Source organism: Mesocricetus auratus, unplaced genomic scaffold (assembly GCF_017639785.1).
Source record: "Mesocricetus auratus isolate SY011 unplaced genomic scaffold, BCM_Maur_2.0 Super-Scaffold_100676, whole genome shotgun sequence".
NCBI classification, from domain to species: Eukaryota; Metazoa; Chordata; class Mammalia; order Rodentia; family Cricetidae; genus Mesocricetus; species Mesocricetus auratus.
Window position 1 is genome coordinate 89,174,121 of NW_024429266.1, and position 8,252 is coordinate 89,182,372.

The 8,252-nt window shown below is 46.2% G+C and overlaps 1 long non-coding RNA gene across 1 annotated transcript; it reads right to left on the minus strand.

The window, feature by feature from the left end:
* Window positions 1–2,898: 2,898 nt before the first annotated feature.
* LOC110342240 lies at window positions 2,899–5,799 on the minus strand. The gene is made up of 3 exons (XR_005874184.1): window positions 4,360–5,799; window positions 3,571–4,262; window positions 2,899–3,071 (listed from the first exon to the last, which is right to left on the minus strand). It is a non-coding gene; the product is annotated as an uncharacterized LOC110342240 (long non-coding RNA).
* Window positions 5,800–8,252: the final 2,453 nt, after the last annotated feature.

Below are 8,252 nucleotides of genomic sequence, written 5' to 3' on the forward strand. Positions count from 1 at the left end.
TCTGTGGAGCAGATGGGAGGTGGGGGAAGTGGAGAGTTTGGGAGAAAGGGAGGGAGGGGGAACTGGGATTGGAATGTAAAAAATAAATAATAAAAAAAAGATTACTCCTGTGCAAAACCTGAGCTTTCGATCATTTAAAAGAGATACAGTATTGGAAATGTACAGCAGATAGAAGGTGTTCAATCATTTAAAATGGTGTAGCTGAAATGGACATTACGGATTAGATGGTTCCACTGTACAGATGAGAAAACTGAGATTCAGGATGAGAAATGGGGTCCTGCCACCGTAGCTGCATTTGAACTCGTGTTTTTGCATTCATGTTGGAAGTATACTGCTATTACCTGAGGTGTCCGTCTTATACAGCCACAGTCCATTGTAGTTGAGGGTATGGCTAATTAGTGTGTCTACATGCTTTGGATTGACAGTCCTCTGACTTCTGTGACAAATACAATCCTTACTTCCAATGGATGGTCACAGGTGATAGTCCCCTGGTGCAGAGACCAGCAGCAGGTATAGGCATCCTGAGTTCCAGGGTACCTGGCCTTAGGAACCTAGACAACTGCTTATTCTTATATCACTGTCCCTTTTGTATCTCTCAAAACACGTGCAAAGATGCCAAATGAGCCAGAGGTGACAGTCTCAAAACATCCCTCCGAAGATACCTTCTTAGTTACAAAGGGAAACAGGGTCACTCGACAAGGGAGATTGCCAGTGGAAACCACCTTGAGTTGGCCTCAGCAATCATTGAGTAAACTGGTTTCATTTGTCTCCCACAGTACTGCATGGAAGGACACGACATCACCTCTGCAGTGTGTGTGCCTAAAACATCTTCAGGGACAATCCAGACTCTATCTTCTGAGTCCTGTTTAGTCAGGATTCTTCTTCTAGGCCACGGATGTTGTAAAAGACAAGGAAAGTAGGCAGCCTGTGACTGTTGAAGAATGCTGGCGATCGTGGCAGCTAATTATAAGATGGGATTATAGATTAGTTTGTGTATTAAAGAGAGAGAACAGACAGGCATGGAGAGGTGGCTTTTTGGTTAAGATCACCTACGACTCTGGCTGAAGACCAAGGTGGTTCCCAGCATCTACACAGCTGTTCACAACTCCCGTGACTCCAGATCCAGGGTGTCCAATGGCCTCTTCCGGCTTCCTGCAGACATTTGTACCTCTGCACACATGCAGGCTCACACACATACACACAATGAAACAACAAAAACAAATCTTAAAAATTTTTCAGAGAAAAGGTATAATCAAGGAAGCGAGAGCATTGCCTGTGTGTTAACTACCATCCTATCACGTTTAGTTTCCCAAACATAAACCTTTGTGGTCTTTCAGAAGTGTATCCTTGTTTCTGAGATGATAGGCTGAGGTACTGAGGGGTGGAAGACCATGGCGTTGATATTTTCAACCCATTTAACCGAAAAGAAAGAGTGAGTGCGTGTGTGTTGGGGGTGGTGTAACATGTAAAATGCCAGCCAAGGGTGGGGTACAGCGAAGGAGGTGGGGATAGTCACCCTAGTTTTTCAACTTTCCGAGGTCTGAAAACTTTGAACATAGTGAAGTTGTGAAACATAAAAGCAAGTTGCATGTAGGCCGTAGAAATGTACTGCTTAAGTTTTAAAGTGGTCCAAAGATGTAATTCTTAACTTTTAGAGAAAGCTACCAGACCGGGCCACATGACGCCCACACTTTTGGGCATGGTGGCAGTTGGTGCAGCTCTGTGGACTCCGCCTACTTCAATGGATCCCTATGCTCCCCAGGGACACATGCCTAGGTCCTCCCACTAGTGGGTGTGGGAGCAACTACCCAGGAAAGCCTTGATGCAGGAGGACTTTTTTTTTACTTCAAACTCCATATGGAGAATAGAAGGTTCTGGATGAACAACCCTCAGAAACTTACAGAGTAGGCTGGGTTATCTGCATAGCTGGCTAGCCAGGGTGCCCATAGGTGAATCAGAAGAATTAGGCTCTGCTGGGTGGTGATGGCACACGCCTTTAATCCGAGCACTCAGGAGGCAGAGGCAGGCAGATCTCTGTAAGTTTGAGGCCAGCCTGGTCTACAGAGTGAGTTCCAGGACAGCCAGGACTACATAGAGAACCCTGTGGAAAGCCAAAATAATAATAGCAGCAACAACAACTGAGCTGTACCTCATCTCTATCCTGCCTTTAACAGATGGGAGGCTTCTGGAGAGCACAGACTACACATACACCTTATGCTCTTTGCAGAGAAAGGAGTTTGCCAGGAAACATGTCATTGTCAATAGCCATCCAAATAACATTCTAGTAATCTTGACCACATCCATGTATGACCAACCATGATAATTATGTCTTTAAAAATTGCCTCAGAAGTCTATGAGATACTTGTGGCCAATCCATTTGCCAATGGTACTCATCATCTTAGCCAACAATTTGCCCATATCTCTTCAGACTAGGGCAAAGGACACACCTCACGTCCTTGCAGAAAGCCATGGCACTCAATTGGCCAAAATGAGTCTAATTAGGAGATGCGTACACGCCTCACCAGACATCATTGTAAACAGGATAATGTCTTTGTCATTGGTGTAGAAACAAAACCCCAATTCTAGTCTTGGCTCTAGCAGTGACTCAGTCTCCAAGGCTGGGTGATGGGGAAGTCCTGTGTATATGTCAATAAAGCACTGTTGGCCAATAGGGAAGCAAGATAGGTGGGACTAGGAGTCAAGGAGTATTCTGGGAAGGAGAAACACAGGGAGTCACAATGTAGCTGCCATAAGGATAAGAAGTCCAGACCTTTTCTCCAGTAAGAGAAATACTTAGATTAACAATTATGGAGTAAATACTTAAGTCAGAGCTAGCCAGTAAGAAACAAGCAAGGCCAACAGCTTTATAATTAATACAGCGTCTTGTGTGTTATTTGGGGACTACAATGTAGCAGAGCCCAGACTGGTGGGGGAAAACCAAAGCGGCTGGCAAGGAAAAGGCTTCACTCAACAGCTGGGTGAGGCCCTTATTCCATCTGAACCTTCAGCGGGTTTATTGGTCAATTATAGATAATTGTCTGCAGCCAAGAGCACAGTATATGTAGAGAGAGCTGGAAGACATTAAGGAGTTCTGGAAGACTACCGTCATAGTCTATCATTATTGTTTATCACCTTGCCTTCCTTCAGACGTTTCCTTGCCCCTCACTTAGTTCTTAGAGCTCTCAAACTGGCTTTCCTAAAAGATTTTTGCCCTAGAACATACACAGCTGAGACCTGGCCTGAGTTGTAGGCTTCCACAGGAAAAAGAATGTGTGTCTTAGTTTGGCTTCTATTGATGTGATAAACACCATGGGCAGAAGCAATTCAGGTGGGACCAGGGTTATCTCAGCTTACACTTTATAGTCCATCACAAATGCGAGGCAGGGACCTAGAGGTAGGAACTGAGTCACAGACCACCGAGGGGTGCTGCTTCCTGGCTGGCTCCCCGTGACTTGCTCAGCCTGCTTCCCTATCACCGCCCCCTCCCCCAGAATTACCTACCCGGGGGTGGCACTACCCCTCATCAGATGGACCCTCCCACACCAATTATTAATCAAGGAAATGCCTTACAGACTTGTGTAAGAATTGTCCATTGGAATTCCTCTTCCCAGATAACGCCAGCTTCCGTCACATTGACAAGAAACAAACGAGGACAATGGGCATTCCCTGGATAGCCCCGGAAAGATACTAGGAGTCTCTTCCCTGGAACTGCTGTTAGTGGAGTAAATGGCAAGTGGCTGTGCATGTCCCTGCTGGGGGAGGGGCTGGTGGGAGGGAAGATGGCAGGGCCAGCATGAGCCACGTGACTCTGCCCAGAGGAAGATGGTTCCGGGAGTGAGCAGGAAGGGCCTGGGTCAGGGACTGAAGGAAGGAGTCCTGGCTTGGGCTGTTCGGCCCTTTCCTGCCACGGGAGACATGAGAGTCACTGGGGCATGAGCCCCACACTCCCCTTGCCACCCGATGAGAGAGGACCTCAGAAACCACCACCGTGGCTTCACCAAGTGAAATGAAAAAGGTGTACGTCAACACTCCTGCTTTCACTCTTCCCGCGGCCTTCTTTACGTTCCTTTGGTGTGGGGATGACGTGGGCAGGAGGGGCCCAGTGTTCTGCTTTGCAACAGAATCTCGGCTACCTGGATTCAGCGTGACCCGCGTAGACGGGTGCCGGTGAAGCGGCTCACCTCCCGGAATGCAGCAGGCCCCATGCTGGACAGTCCGGATGTTCTAGACACTGAGGAAAAGCCGGGTCCTGCACTGGGCAACTGAGATAGAAATGAAAGCAAAGCAGATCAAAAAGTCCACAAGACCCCCACACCCCCAAAGCACTTCTGTAACAAGCAAAGGGGCAGGAAAACGGACAGGTAACCAGGAAGCAGTGTGGCGCTGAGGCAGCCCTGGGTGTGGATGAGGACACCCCTGACTGGAAGGGCACTCACGGGAGAGAGGGAAGGGCAACTGAAAACCAGCCACTTTGATGAAAAACGATTTTCACCTGGGGCTGTGGGCTAAGAGCAGCTGTCGCTTCAGAAATTGCCGCTGCGATCTTAATCTAAATGCTAAACAAGAAAGAGTCCGAAAGATACTGTGGAAACAATACAAGGTGTAGGGGTGAACTCCCAGAATGAAGAAAGGGGTCTTTCTCACACTGTTGCAGTCCCTCCCTGTGAGGGCCTGTGAGGTTCCCTCAGATGCAACCCTGTTGCTTAGCAGCTCCCAAGCTCTTGTTCTGGCCTCCAGCTTGGGTCCTGGCTCATGTTCATCTTCTACTAGTCATTTCCTTCACTCGAGAATGACTCGTTTTGTTCGGTGTGTATGTAAGGCGAGCTCTTGGTTCTGTTCTAGGGGTTATGGATGCTCAGAGAGCAAAGCAGATTAAACAATGCTCCACAGGGCTTTTAGTGCATAAAGAAACTTTACTGTATGTCTCGAATGAGCATCAGATGCTGCGATACACTTTTAACTACAGAGAGAGCAAAGTAGAAAAGACAAGGCAACACAGGGTGAGGGGTGATTGATTGCCTGAGAAGATTGAACAGGCCAGGCACGTGAAGTTCCGGAGCGAGAGGACCAGACAATAGAGACTGAATGCAAAGCCCTACAGCAAGAGATCCCAGCAGACCTCAGGGGCCACGTGGCCGGATGGAGAGAGAGGCGGTCAGAATGACATGCTCTGGGACTTCAGGGGCCATGGAAAGTTTGCTGGCTTCTATTTTAAGATAGACATCGCTGTCAATAGCAAGAATGGCATGGCTTGAGCTAATTTTCATCAGATTGCTTACATCGAGATGCTACCGTATGGGGCAGAGGGAGACATGGCAGCAGCGGGGCCAGAGTAGCTGGGGTGTACATACATGTGACACAGTATGTACTCCTGCTCCTGCTGTGTCTCAGCTCAAAGCCCACAGGCTGTGCTAATGTGTGGAATGTGGTTATGAAAGAAAGAAATCCAGGACGATCCCAAGACTCTGGGATAGGTCATCACCGCCAGAGGGGAAGATGAGAAGGGCCAATGGTATTTGGGAGAGAGCAGAAAATTGGCTTTAGGTGTTTCGAATTTGGAGATCTCTTAGTCAGAGGTGCGGGGTGGGCAGTTGTGTCTGAGTGAGGAATTTGGGGAAGTCTTCCAAGCCATCACTTTGAGGGTCATCCAATTTAAATTATTTGTGTATAAGTCTGTCCATGTCAGCATAAAGTCTTAGTCATCTTTGAAGTCCCATACAGCTCAGGAGTGGCTTGCTTACACCGGTGGAGACTCATTAACTTTTATAGAGCATGCAGACATAGCTAGAAAAATAAACTCAGGATTAATTTTGTTGTGATGACAATAGTGTGCCTTCCCTTCCCCACAGCACGAGTGAGCACACACACACACACACACACACACACACACAGAGAGAGAGAGAGAGAGAGAGAGAGAGAGAGAGAGAGAGAGAGAGAGAGAGAGAGATGATGGCATGAAGTACAGCTCCAGAAGAGGTGACCTGGCTCTCATTCTGCTGCCTATCCTAGCTGACTTCTGTTGGGTCATCTTGGGTAGGTTACTTAACCTCTCCCAGCTGCTTCCCCTATCTGTAAAACGGGAGTGATCTTAACAACCAGTTCAAAGTGCATTTTTGAAGCAGAATGGTGGCTGTGTGTGTAAAAATGTACAAAACCCCTTAAACAGGTAATATTATCAGGTTGGGAATCATCAGAGATAGGAATGACGGGCATCCATCCCTGAGCTTATCTCTTAGTCCATCGGAAGGACTTCTAGTCCGCCTTAGATCCCAGCAACTGGGATTCAGTATGTCCCCACTGGGCTAGCCTCTGCCTGCCTGGATCCTCCCCACTGTTAAACGGCTTAGGTCACCACAACATCCCCGCCCTATGCACATCACCCAGGCACCCTTCTCAACCCCTTCAGCCCTGACCAAGTTCCTCCCTAGTCACCCCCTACAGCAATGGCCTCCAAAGTGTCAGTAGTTGTATGGTAATACAATTAGGCTAGAAATACTTAAGGATTTACTCCTACTTACTATCAATTTGAAATATAGAGACAATGTTTTCAGCATAACTAGTCACCGGTAACATTAGAACCACAATGAGACACCACTGTCCACTGGTTAGAATAGCTTAGAGTGATACAACGCTTGGAGCAGCAGCAAATAACTCTGTAACAGTAGTATTATCAGTGAGCTGGCATGGGTGCAACTTTTGAGTTCTAGTTTTGAAGTTCCATATAAATATGCATTCATCATATGGCGCAGTGATCTTATTTAGGGGTATTTATCCCAGAGAGATGGCTCAGCAGTTAAGTGTGTTCTGCTCTGCCACAGTCTTGAGTTTGGTTCCCAACACCCATGTATGGTGGTTCACAACCACCTATAATTCCAGCCCCAGAGAATGCAGCTCCCTTTGCAGGACTCTGCAGGCACCAGCATTCATGTGCACATACCCATACTACATGAACACACACAAAAACATAGCATTAAGAATAAAGTAAATATTTTTTAAAAGAAGAAGAAACTATGTCTGCATGCTTCTGGTAGCTTTAATCATAATTGCCAAAACTAGAAGAAATTCATGTCTACTCATGTCCACTGAGTAGACAAAGGTCATAATCTGTATGACAGATGGACTACTACCCAGCCATAAAAAGGGACAAAGTATGGGTAGTGACAAAATAACAGCGTGGATGAACCCTAAATGTATTTTATCAGTGAGGTAATCTGAAACCAAGAGGCTCCATGTTGTATGGGTCCATTTATTTGACATTCTGCAAGAGGAAAATCGATAGGGGTAGGGAAGAGATCAGAGGTTGTTGTCAGGTGTTGGGAGGATTTGATGACCAAAAGGCAGTGTGAGGGCATCTAAGGGTGAAGACACAGCTCCGCCTCATGACTAGTGACTGATAGAAGCTCTGTGGGTTGGTTAGAACCCAAATAACCATGTACAAAAAATTGAACATGGAAGGGTGTAAATTTAAAAAATAAATAGAATGTGGGCTGAAACTCAAAACAGGACAGAAAGTATGACAGATGAACCTAACTATATTGCAAATAAGTGATGTCACCACACGGAAGCGGTGGTGAAGAAAGAGCCCCAGTAACCAAGCCATCACTATGCTCTGAAAGTATGCAATGAAAGGAAGTTAGGCTGTGAACAAATAATGTTGTTAATATATTTGTGTCTCACAGACACAGGGGTTGGCTCTTCCGAAGACGGATACTCAGTTTCAACAGTAAGTTACTGTAGACAAGGAGATCCAGGCTTGGGGCGGCCAGGAGACAGGAGGCCAGAACAGACTCAATTGTGTTGGATCCAGAGGCATCAGCATGAAGTCATGTTTGTTTGTGGTAAAATAGAGTGTCGGGCTGATCATTTTAATCTTTTTAATTGTACAATTCAGTAGCATTCAGCCCCTCCACAGTGTTATGTAACCATTTCTAGAATTTTTCATCATCCCCAATACACTGTAACAAAGACACAGTAATTCCTTATTCCTTGACCCTCACTCACCTCTGTTCTACTTTGTCTCTGCGAAAGTGTCTTTTTGTACTTAAAAAAATTGAAATCACAATATAATTGCATTGTTTCCCTACTTCTTTTTTCTTCCCTCCAGCCCTGCCTATGCACCTTATACTGTATTCTCTCAAATTCATGTCCTCTTTTTCTTTAGTTGTTGCTACAAACGTGTGTGTGTGTGTGTGTGTGTGTGTGTGTGTGTGTGTGTGTGTGTGTGTTCCTAAATACATAAATACAACTGGTTT